The sequence below is a fragment of the Dreissena polymorpha genome, chromosome 1, assembly GCF_020536995.1.
Source record: "Dreissena polymorpha isolate Duluth1 chromosome 1, UMN_Dpol_1.0, whole genome shotgun sequence".
In the NCBI taxonomy this organism is placed as follows: Eukaryota; Metazoa; Mollusca; class Bivalvia; order Myida; family Dreissenidae; genus Dreissena; species Dreissena polymorpha.
In genome coordinates, this window is record NC_068355.1 from 35192698 (window position 1) to 35205652 (window position 12955).

Sequence of the window (12955 nt, forward strand, 5' to 3'; positions counted from 1 at the left end):
AACGAATACAAAATGCTCGTTTTTAAATATGTGTGGCACAATACATTCCATTTATTTTTCCGCAACAATATCTATTCATATGACACACACACACACACTTACATGGTGCATGAACATGTGTTGAATATATTGATCTACACAAAACAAAACAAAAAGAGCAGTGTGTATCTTGAAAAATCTATATTACCAGACCACATCTAGCGTTGAAATTTTGGATATTGGCAAAAGGAACATTGATTTTTTTATGTGTTAACTTTATTTTTTGAAATATTGTACAAAATATTTATTATTTTGAGTGTTTATGGTCTTTTAATTGTTAATTTGATACTTACAATTTTATAGATTTTTTATGTCATTCTGATTATTTCCATGTGACCTTTTTATACCTCCTCAACCCATTAACAATCACAATTACCTCATCAATTTTCATATTTTTATTCCATTCACAAGTTGAAAAATTATTGGGTTTCTTTGTCTATGGCAAAATGAAGTCAATGTTTACACCTTGCCATTCATACTAAATGCAGACAAAAAAAACAACACATTAGACGATTTTATATGTAACAGCTTATGTTCACTTTGTGTTGTAATTATAAGAGTTCAATAGTAGCTTAAAAACATAAATGAACATTGCTCAGGAAAACGCAAGTCAGGGACACCACTTACCTCTGGGGAACCCAGTATGAACAGACAAGTCAGGGACACCACTTACCTCTGGGAAACACAGTCGGCACAGGCAAGTCAGGGACACCACTTACCTCTGGGGAACCCAGTATGCACAGGCAAGTCAGGGACACCACTTACCTCTGGGAAACACAGTCCGCACAGGCAAGTCAGGGACACCACTTACCTCTGGGGAACCCAGTCTGCACAGGCAAGTCAGGGACACCACTTACCTCTGGTAAACGCAGTCCGCACAGGCAAGTCAGGGACACCACTTACCTCTGGTAAACGCAGTCCGCACAGGCAAGTCAGGGACACCACTTACCTCTGGGTAACGCAATCCACACAGGCAAGTCAGGGACACCACTGACCTCTGCGAAACGCAGTCTGCACAGGCAAGTCAGGGACACCACTTACCTCTGGGAAACACAGTCGGCACAGGCAAGTCAGGGACACCACTTACCTCTGGGAAACGCAATCCACACAGGCAAGTCAGGGACACCACTTCCCTCTGGGGAACCCTGTCCGCACAGGCAAGTCAGGGACACCACTTACCTCTGGGAAACGCAATCCACACAGGCAAGTCAGGGACACCACTTACCTCTGGGAAACGCAATCCACACAGGCAAGTCAGGGACACCACTTACCTCTGGGAAACACAGTCCACACAGGCAAGTCAGTGACACCACTTACCTCTGGGGAACCCAGTATGCACAGGCAAGTCAGGGACACCACTTACCTCTGGGAAACCCAGTCTGCACAGGCAAGTCAGGGACACCACTTACCTCTGGGAAACCCAGTCCGCACAGGCAAGTCAGGGACACCACTTACCTCTGGGAAACGCAATCCGCACAGGCAAGTCAGGGACACCACTGACCTCTGGGAAACACAGTCCGCACAGGCAAGTCAGGGACACCACTTACCTCTGGGAAACCCAGTCTGCACAGGCAAGTCAGGGACACCACTTACCTCTGGGAAACACAGTCTGCACAGGCAAGTCAGGGACACCACTTACCTCTGGGGAACGCAGTCAGAACAGGCAAGTCAGGGACACCACTTACCTCTGCGAAACGTTGTCAGCACAGGCAAGTCAGGGACACTACTTATCTCTGGGTAACACAGTCCGCACAGGCAAGTCAGTGACACAACTTACCGCCTAAACTGGAATTTACTTAGAAAATAATCCTTTAAACAAAAAAATCAATAAAAGCTGAAATCGTCGACATTAACATTTTCTATCCGTTTCAAAATAATTTGTATCGGATCATTTTGAAAATGTTCAATATTATTTGTGGACATAATAACTTGTACAAGTTTAGTAACCAGCCAGATCGCATTTTCTTGTTTAATGAAGAAAATAGACCGTTAAACATATCTAACATTGTACACACGATCAATGTAAACATATCTAACATTGTACACACGATCAATGTAAACATATCTAACATTGTACACACGATCAATGTAAACCAGACTTTTAACCGGGGTTATTTTGTTGGTTATTTTGTTGGTTATTCATTTTTTTGGTGTGTGAAATGTCAGAAAAGTAGTGACTCGACTAAGCATTAATGCCACCAGAATTAATTAATTGGCATAATTTTCTTGACAATTGATACACTTTTATGTTTGCTGCTCATGTTGCAAAACTGTGTACTGCTTTGTATAATTTATATCCTGCGTCTAATTATGTCACATGATTACTTGCCTTAAGTAAAGGACATTCTAATGATGAATAGAATGACATCCTGTTGATGCAACTAGAGTTTCACTTTGTTCATATTTTATTTACCAGGACAACTTGTCAATCAACAAGGAACCCTACCCTGATAATCACGCCCAGCTAATGAACTGTGTTACTGCGCCAAACGTGACGCTTTAGAGAAAAGAGCTTTCAGGTCGAAGGTCAAATTGGTACCGATATGGGCTCCAGCAGCAGCCTCAGTCGTTGGGGCAGGTCATGATGCATGCATTATCTCAATTATCTTTGAACATTCCAAACTCACAGTAATAGTACACAAACATGACCTGCATGGTGGAGATGTGAATAAAATGAGTATTAAATCCCAAAAACCAAGGAGAGGTTATATAGGAATCTATTTTCTGTAAGTTGGTCAGTTAGAGGGGTGTTTCATCTGCATTTAATGTACAAATATCTTTACCTCACCATATCTACATTTCTAAAGGGATTAAGTTGAAACTTCAATCATCTGAACCCCATGAAGTGTGTGTTGAGACTTAGTGGTCATTTTGTGACAAAGCTCTTACTTATTATATGTCAAGTCACTCTCTTGAATAAAATTAATTTACTGTTTCTGTATCTCACCATACATGGATATTCATAGGTTGCGTAACTTATATTTTATTCAGGGGGATTAACTAATATTGTGCCCATAGTTGCACAGAAGTGTGTTCATATTTTTGTTGAAAAATGACGAAAGCAGTAAAGCACTTGCTTCAATTTTGATCTTTGATTTTAAATTAATGTACTATTTCGAAATATAAATAATGTTACATTATACCAAATTATCCAATAAATACTATTTTTCAGTGGCGGTTGTTCAGTGTCAAGCGGAATCCTAGCAACCAAGCCACATCAGCACAGCAACAAAACAGTTTCAGCAGCAGTTGTATACAAAACATCAACAACAGTGGTGCATATGCATTAAACTACGAGCGGTATGAATGCAAATATGTCCGTAAGATTTAAATATATTCTTAACCATTTAATATTAACTTGTTTTTTGGTTGTTTGAAAATATATTTAACTTTGCTATTATTAAGTTTTAGTTTTTTTTACACTCTGTCTCTTGTAATTATGTTAAGGATGGCCCGAACTCTGCCCTTGTACTGACCAGTGGGTCATTTTTATGGTCATATCTGCTTGGATGGTCATGGAAGTAAGAAAGTGTAAGATTTTATAATGACTTGTTCACAGATTTTGTAAGAAGGTTGAATGACATAAGTCAGTGACATTATGAAAAGAAATTCATATGGCAGACATTTAAATAAACAAACAAACATATAACTACAAATTATACAAATCTCTAGCAGTTCATAGTGTATGGAATCGTAATTTGCTTTTACTGCTTTTAATTCGAATATGATTATGCCCCCCTTCGAAGAAGAGGGGGTATATTGTTTTGCACATGTTGGTAGGTAGGTCGGTCGGTCCTTCTGTCCGTCCGTCCACCAGATGGTTTTGGGATGATAACTCAAGAACGCTTAGGCCTAGGATCATGAAACTTCATAGGTACATTGATCATGACTGGCAGATGACCCCTATTGATTTTGAGGTCACTAGGTCTTATGTAAAGGTCACAGTGACTCGAAATAGTAAAATGGTTTCCGGGTGATAACTCAAGAACGCTTACGCCTAGGATCATGAAACTTCATAGGTACATTGATCATGACTCGCAGATGACCCCTATTGATTTTCAGGTCACTAGGTCAAAAGTCAAGGTCACATTGACTCAAAACAGTAAAATGGTTTCCAGATGATAACTCAAGAATGCTTGTGTCTAGGATCATGAAACTTCATAGGTACATTGATCATGACTGGCAGATGAACCCTATTGATTTTCAGGTCACTAGGTCAAAGGTCAAGGTCACAGTGACTCGAAACAGTTAAATGCTTTCCTGATGATAACTCAATAATAATAAAGCCTAGGACCATGAAACTTCATAGATACATTGATCATGACTGTCAGATGACCCATACTGATTTTCAGGTCACTAGGTCAAAGGTCAAGGTCACAGTGACACAAATGTATTCACACAATGGCTGCCACTACAACTGACAGCCCATATGGGGGCATGCATGTTTTACAAACAGCTCTTGTTTTGCATATAACACACTAGTGAAATATAATTTGGTCATAAACAAAAAGAAACTAATGTATTCCATCTGTTTAAATTAGCTGGATTTCATTGAATGTCTACACAATTTCAAGAGGCTTCCCAACTATGTGACATCGCGGGCACAATGCGGGTTTTAGTTAAATATTTTTACGTGTTTATATGAAAATGTATGGTTTTAGTTTGTTTGTTTCATTTGGCACATGATTCACTTTATTTCCAGGAAACCTGGAAAGCAAAGCGTTGAGTTTGTTCTGGAAGCATTTGCAGTCACAGCAAATGAACCGACAGCAGTCATCGTCTCGAGATTCTGGCATATATATGGCGCCGGGCCCTAAGTCTATGAAAATCATGCAGCGATATCTATGGGTGAGTTCTCAAAGCATGTGTTTGATTGTGTAATGCCCCAAATTCAGAGATGGGTGGGTGTATGAAGATTTAACCTTGGCTGTCGATACATCCATTCAGCTGTCTGATTGTGTGTCCAGTATAACCTCGAAAAGTATTGCTTCTTGTGTGTTAAAACAAATATATTGACCATCATGTGAACTTTCCTACTTGTGTTTTTGGTTCATTTTTCCTTGGACATAAGTGGAGTTTGCAGTAAAAGTAGAGTGTGGAGCTAGGTGGCAAACCTTTGTCTTGCGTCATAAAAGTCATTTGAGTATTCTAAGGAAAACTCTATTCAAATGCATGTTGTTGGCGCCATCTTCTGGTAGGCCCTTGCTTATTGTCAATAATTAATAGTTAATTTTTGTCTGGTAGCAAAAAGTAAATCTTTATCGAATCCCATTCCAAAGTATTTGGTTATAAAGCGGTTATACTTCATCTTAAATATTTATAATTTCTAATTATTATTTAAAATTATTACTAAACGTACCCAGGGCGTACTAATGCTAAATTGGTCGTTGTTGGCTCATTTTCTTAAATTATTTATGTTTAAATTGTTATCAATTATCTGTAAAATGGCCTTTGTATTTTCGAAACTCATACTCAAAAGCATGTTGAGGCAGTGCTTTTCTTCAAAGAGAATTTTGTTTCGTAATTGTGTAGCGCGTTATACCATATCGGATTTTGGTGGGAGTAAAACTCGGGTTCAGTCTAATATTGGCCAGGTGCCTTTAAGCGTATTTTCCGTACAGGGGGATATTATAGTAAACTTTTTGAATAACTGGGGTACTTTGAAGTAGTAAGCCAGCGGATAATGACCAATCGAGCTATTGTTTCCTTAAATCAGATTAGTTGTGACCCCCTTTGGAAGTGTTGTGCTTGTTTTTATTTCCTTTGGTATCAAACGTAGAAGGAAAAACTGACATTTACAGTAACACGTCTTTCTTTTTTTCAGATGCCAATTGACGAAATAAAACTGGCCAATCAGAAACACAGCCTGTTGCAGTAGTTTTTACCATATTGACTCCAGTCAAACATGAGAAGCTCAGAGATCAATACTGTTTAAGATGTGCTATTCTCTACATACCTGGTGGTCTGTTAAGCATTAACTCTGACAGGTCTCATCTTTGAATTGTGTGAAGGGTGAAAAATTGAAAAATGAATGTTCAGAATAAAGTGCCACAATGATTAAGCGCACCATTTCAGGTGGAAAGCCATAAATAAATGTGCCCAATCAAGCTGTGTTCAAAGTCAAACACTATGTCATGTCTTATGGAAACGTTAATGCTGTCAGTCATTTACAATTGAACATTTGTGTTAAATGTAGTTAAATATAATAAGATTAATGCTACTTAAATGGTAAAGGCGTGCATGTTAAGTATTACTTTAAGCACACATATTGTACGTCTATTCAATCACTGTGTTTGTATTATGAAACTTGCACCTGATTGTGGTAAATTAATGGATTTTTTTTTGTCATACATCGAGTGTAATATAAGTCAAAGCTGTTTACTTGATGCTGGTAACTTGAACGAAATAAAAAAAATATGTATGTTATCCTGTTCATGTTATAAGCATGTTTCAGTTTTCTGTTTTTACATGCCATATAGAAGTGCTATTTAAAATGTCTGTTAAGAAAGGTTGAGAATTATTACGCTTCCGCTTATAAATCTTTTAGTAATTTAGAAACATATTTAGTTTGCTCATTTGGGCCAATATTTAATCAATAATGGTGTTAAGTATGGCAATATTTGAAATGAATATCAATTAAATTTAAACACAATTATATAATCTTGTTTAAGTTGTCAATTCTGTATTTACTACAATTACTATTATTTATTTGAATTGAGATGGTTTGTTAAATTATAAGATAATGACTTTTATTTGGAATGCTTTCACTGTTTTGAAACTGTTTTTTAAATAAATGATTAAAAGAATTATGCTAAGCTTCATGAATAATGGCAAAAGTTATGCTTATTTTTGCCTATTGTGTCTTGTTATATAATATACTTACATGCACACAAGTGTTGACATTTGTTTTCGGACATAATAATTGTTTTATGTTTTACATGCGTGTATATACACATTTAGAAGACCAGATTTTAATCCTCTCAAATCACTGAGTAACTTTACCATCAATTAATGTTTTATCACTGCATATAGATACATTTTGCAATTGATATATAGTGCAACTGCAAAACAATTGTATGTTCGATGTAAATTATGCATAATTATATTGTTGCTATTGTGAAGAACTTGAGTTAACCGAGTATTTAAAGACATACATGCCATACGTCCCGGATTGTCCGGGACAGTCCCGGAAATGAAGAACTTGTCCCGCTGTCCCAGAAATCTGTCAAATGTCCCGGAATTTACAAAATCCATGTATACATGTACCTTATCTTAGGCTTAACTGCACCTCGAATCTGTGTAAATCTGCAGCGTCTCCATGACAATGCCTACCCGAATAGGCAGACTACGCTACGTGTCAAAATCAATCAATTAACAGGGGTCTTGTTATCAAATCGATTGTCTCACGTTTGCGGTCAAACCGAAAAGGCGGCATTGTTTAATGTGGTTGTTAATTGACTTTAATCTACTACGTCATTATTTCCCGCTGCGTAAGGGCAAAGGATAGTTGTTCACACATCTGAGTTCCAACATCGCTGAGTAAAAAATTAAAAGCAGTTTATGTTCGCACGTTTAACCGACAAAGAAGTTGAGTAAAACAGTAAGCATATAAAAATGTCATCCTCACTTACGGTACTGTATTGTTGTTGTTTTTATTATATAAATGAATAAAGGCGTATCAACAACTACGCGTTACACACCGGTCTTAATAACAATAACGCAGTGACGTCACCATCTATGTTTAGAACGCTTACACTGAAAACACGTGGCTTGTATCTAGTAACGGAAGTAGTAATGTTTAATTTGACGTTAATAGATCAAGTGTATTTCGGATAGGCTTTCGAACTTTTGCAATTAACGATGCGAAACAAAAAAAGCGTACCAAAAATGCATATGTCTATAAATATCGCTACATTTTATACATGTCCCGGAAAATCGGCAAAAGTCCCGGACAATTTAACTCAATGTCCCGGAATTGGTCTGAAAAATTATGGCATGTATGTTAAATATTTGTGTAATTTTGTTTTACATAATCTGAAATAATTAATATCTCAAAACGGAAATCAGTCAATTACAAATCCAGGGAGAGTGATGTAATATGCTTGCTATTGATAATACGTGCAGTTGTCTCTTTTTGTTCTCAGTCTAATGCAAAATTTGTAGGATAAACTCTAAAAATAAAAATTATATGCCGATTACGACGAGTGAATGTTTGGCACAAAATGCCTCTTTAAGAAATGTGTATATTTAATGATAAATTTATACGTGTTATAATAGTATACTTAATTAACTTGCGGCTGATAAGTGAATGTGACAATTTACTAGTTTTGTTACAGTTTCATGTTGGCTGTTCCAGATAAGCTGTCAGTGGAGAGCATTTACTGCGGCCAGTATTTTGCGAAGAATCTCATGTAGTGTTGTAATAGTAAAAGATCAAAATAATAATGTGATTTATTAAAATTATGTTTACCTTCTGTTATTTTTTTTTGTTTATTGACAACAAATACTTTGTTTTATGTTAAAAATAGTTTAGCCAATATAAAAACTGTGTGAATGTATTATATTGTGATAATGGATAAACCCATTGATGGAATAAACTATTTAAATAAAGTGAAATTTAGAAGTTTATCTTAATTTGAATGTAGTTTGTTGAATAATTAAAAAAAGGACGCTTTCATTATTAAACATATGATAGTAATTCCTCCACAAGTAAGTTTGTTTCAAAGTGAGTATTTTCATTTATAATGATCCTAGTAGTTATAATGGTTGTAGATTGTTCTCGTTGTACCATATACTGAGATGCTCATCATTTGTGTTGACATTTGCATTCTAGCATTAAAAGTTAATTATGCTTTAAATATGTGTTTGTACGCATATTGTAGACCAGCTTTTCATCTAATGTAGTAAGTGCGTTACTTAACATAGATTTATGTGTCACTGTATATACATGTATAAGTGTATTTTGTCATTTGTATATACATAAACCTTAAAGCTTATGTTTTTTGTGTGTCCATTATTCATAAAATGGTGCCATTTCAAACAGATACATTCACTGTTTTCATTCATTTTTACAATATATTTTCATAATATACATTATTTACATGTCAGGCAATAGAAAAAAAAATGCTTTGGATGAATGCGCATATTAAACTTTAAAGTTAATTAAGACATGCAGAATATCAGATTATGAACAAAATAATATACTTTTAGCAATAGAAACACCTTGTTTTATGTCATGCTTTTAAGTTAATAAAATAAAGTTACTCTGAAAATTTGGAAATCAGTGAAAAGCGAAACAAGGGACAGCACTGTGATATACAAAATAATATTTGTCTCCCTTGTTGTACCTCTCAACGTAACAAATACATTCATACATTCTTTCAAATTATTCCACTCTATAAACTATGTTCTATATACATTGAATAATAATTATCACTCTATAAATATGATTTGCATAAGTGTTTATTTTTATGTGTTATACCAAATTCACCAATATGGCAGTAATTAAATTCATCATATTTTAATGGCCAACACTGGCCTTACAGTGCTAAAAGTTTTGTATTCTGAATATTATAAGTGTATGACCTTAAACAATGTCACATCGTATATTTTAGCACTGATGCAATATTTGTTAATATATTATATTTACCTTATCAACTTGTTGTGGCTTGTGACAGGTGTCCAGTTTTGAATTACATGTATATCTGTTAATTGATTGTGAAAATTTTTCAGTTTTGAATGATTGCTTTAAGTTCATGGTAAACAATTTTGTAAAAGCTGTTATCATTTTGACCGCTCCATATTAGATGTCATTGAAGTGCAGTCACTGCGGCCAGTTTCCGTGAAACTCCCAACTCAGCTGATGTCTTAAGACTGAATTTCATACAAATGTGGTTGTTTATATGCAACTTGATTTGTATTTAACATGTCTGTTTTGTTGTTGAACAACTGAAAACAGCTTTTTATTGGACAAAACTGTTTCATATTTTAAATTTATGATATTGAATTTAGATTTCAAACACAATTATATTTTATTTATTTGCATGCATATTGTGCTAGAATAAAATTGATACTATATATACATCCTATTTAAATGAACTGTATTGGTAAAAGTAGATTTCAGGTTCAAAATTATGTCTTAATTTGTTCGTTTATCCCAAATTAACATTTTGCAAAAGTAAAACTTGTTTGGATAAAGAAAAACTTTATGGAAAGTACCACCAGGTCTTTCAACCATTGATTATACACACTTACTTTTGTTGTTTTTTAAGACATAGCACATGCTGTAAAATATAGTATCATACTTATCATATTGTGTGTGTCAACCATTGCAGTTTTGGTCTGTTTAGGGATATAATCATGTAAATGTATGTGATTTGCTGATCCATTTGTATTTGTTTTTTCTCTCCATGTAATGTATATAGCCATTTATAGAGCAGGAACATTATTGTACAGTTAAACTTTATTTGTATGGCAAATAAAAAATGTATGTTTATTGTTTCCTCACTCCTAAATAACTTTCCTTTGAGCAGGTGGCATACTGTGTTTGGTCCGTCTCCATTTGTTCGTTTGTCCCCCGGCATACTTTGGTCAGACTCGGATACCTTTCAGAACCTTAATAAATATTTTGACAGATCTTAATATGGTGATTGTCCTTCATACACATATAAGCATTTCTACGGTAATGCGGATGTGACATGTTCATGGTATTATTTATGTTGTTCAACAGACATCTTATGTGGTGCCCACGATTTAAAAGGTCGTGATAACGAGATAACTTAATCATGAGAACAAACAAGCTTACACGTGGGAATGAGAAAGTAAGTCGAAGGAACGAAATACTAAATCATGCAAACAAGTCACTTAGTAATGGGAACGACATAGTACATACAAACGTACACGTACATCTGTGCAAATATACATTTCACCCGATGATTTGTCTTTTATGTAGACAAAGCCCACTCCTATTGATAGTAGGTTAAGTATGTCCGGTAAAACGTATTTAAGACGTAATTATATTTTTTTATTGATCTGTGATTCAAACTGTGTTTGACCAACTTGATTCTATGTAGCACTTGAGGAATATTTTAGACAAATGGTGACCACTATCTGTAAATGTCTTGCGTGCAACATTCCCAGGCTTTAATAATGAATGGGAGAAAAATATGTTTTTGTTCCGAAAAAAACTTTTTCGTTCTTGAATCTAAAATCTAGTACACATGTATATGATTTTTCCTTTTCATTTCAAAGGGAGGGGATCATAGTAATTTGGTCTTGTCTGTCATTCCGTTCAAATGTTAAGTATATTTGCAGAAGTGATGAAATGGCACAAATATATTCATCAACATACAAAATTATATTAAACATGTATACATTAATGTGTTTAAATAAGTAAAATTATACTTGAGTCTAAGGTCGTTAAATGGTTAAACAATATGATTCACTGTTTTTGCGTTGGTAAAAAAGAGATGTACATTATGCGCTATTAGAATTTCTTAATCTTCAAACAATTTAATACAATGCTTTGTTATCCGCTTTTTGAACATGTGGAAAAGAATGCTTACCATTTGATAGCAAAATATTGGAAAACGTGTGTCCAGTAACTGAAAGTACATGGCTACAAAGTACAAAACCGTCATAAATGCCTCGTAACAGTCTATATCAAACATGAGAGACACATTAGCATCAGTTTTAAAATACTTTGTTAGAAAACATAAGTAAGGCGTGATCGATGACATAAATGGGTGCTGGAGGTTTCGGTAAATGACAAGTTCGGTAAATTGATTTATATAGTAAATGCCGTGGAGGATTCGGTAAATTGGTATAAATAGAGGTGGTATACCTACAACGAGGTGTTAATGACACCTATTATTGGCTTACAATAACATTAGGGGCATTTATTTGCAAACTGTGGATTAATTTTGAGTTGAGTAATTAGGGCCTAATGCTATGCCTACGGTAAAGAATTAAGGGAAATGAATGAGCTACCTCTGAAAAACGAATTCTGTTAGGAAATTGTAGGTAAATTTACGATTTAAATAACGTAATACTGTTTTTTTTATAATTGGTGCTTTTATTTAACATTATATATATATATATATATGGTTCATTCTTATTTTATCACACTTATTGGTCGATATTTCATTATATTTAATTATAGAAATGTGAATGCACTGGATTACCCGTAAAGTTTTGACGATAAATCGTACACAACTTATTTTCAACGGGGTCTAAAGCCTTCACATGTAGATCTAAGTGACGAAAAATTATGCCATAAATCGACATATACAATGGAATAAAGTGACAACGGTCTTACAATGTCATACTACAGTATTATATAAAATAATTCTTATTGTTGCATAAGAAAACACGTCATATGATGATGAAATTGACAGGATTGCATTAACACAGTTTAAAAATGTATTACAATATATATTACAGTTTAAAAATGTATTACAATATGGTTACAGAACTTAAACAATTGATGAAAAAACTAAAAGTAATACAGATATTCTTGTTTCTCAACCATTTCCATTTCTTCTAATAATTGCTTCTTTACAAGTTTTTTTAACGTATTCTTGGACTTTGTACATCATATATTTTGTGGCAAGTTATTCCAGTCTTTTATTGCATTATGGTAAAAAGATTTTGGAAGTAAAAGTATCAACTGGATGTACGTGATAATCACCCTTATCATTAATTAGATCTAGTCCCGTGCGAGTGGATATCACTACATTTAGTAAAATTGTTGTGCATATTACTGGGAGCTATATTGTTAAAAATCTTATATACATGATTAAGACGCAAATGTTTACATCTATATTCAATATTCAAACATTTAAGATCCTGAGAATCTGCAACACGAAGTGATGTTCAACAACGATAATTATGAATAATGTAATGGTTGTTATTTTTA

At 34.5% G+C, this 12955-nt stretch overlaps 1 protein-coding gene and 2 long non-coding RNA genes across 6 annotated transcripts in view; 2 read left to right on the forward strand and 1 right to left on the reverse strand.

Annotated features, from left to right (window-relative positions):
• LOC127876921 (uncharacterized) overlaps window positions 1-1581 on the reverse strand; it is a 119513-nt gene extending 117932 nt beyond the window's left edge. For 2 of the 3 annotated variants that reach the window (XR_008048152.1, XR_008048149.1), the window contains exons 1-2: window positions 897-961; window positions 759-850 (exon numbers count right to left, since the gene is read on the reverse strand). This is a non-coding gene — a long non-coding RNA (uncharacterized LOC127876921). Of the gene's footprint in view, window positions 1-758; window positions 962-1310; window positions 1357-1540 lie in introns of those variants that run through there. The other variant, XR_008048158.1, reaches the window with a different exon arrangement.
• The window catches only part of LOC127876684 (uncharacterized), a 203952-nt gene that overhangs the window by 41191 nt on the left and 149806 nt on the right, over window positions 1-12955 (forward strand). The window lies entirely within an intron of this gene.
• LOC127876859 (uncharacterized) lies at window positions 2354-7118 on the forward strand. Its single transcript, XR_008048117.1, has 4 exons — window positions 2354-2765; window positions 3226-3339; window positions 4742-4887; window positions 5864-7118. It is a non-coding gene; the product is annotated as an uncharacterized LOC127876859 (long non-coding RNA).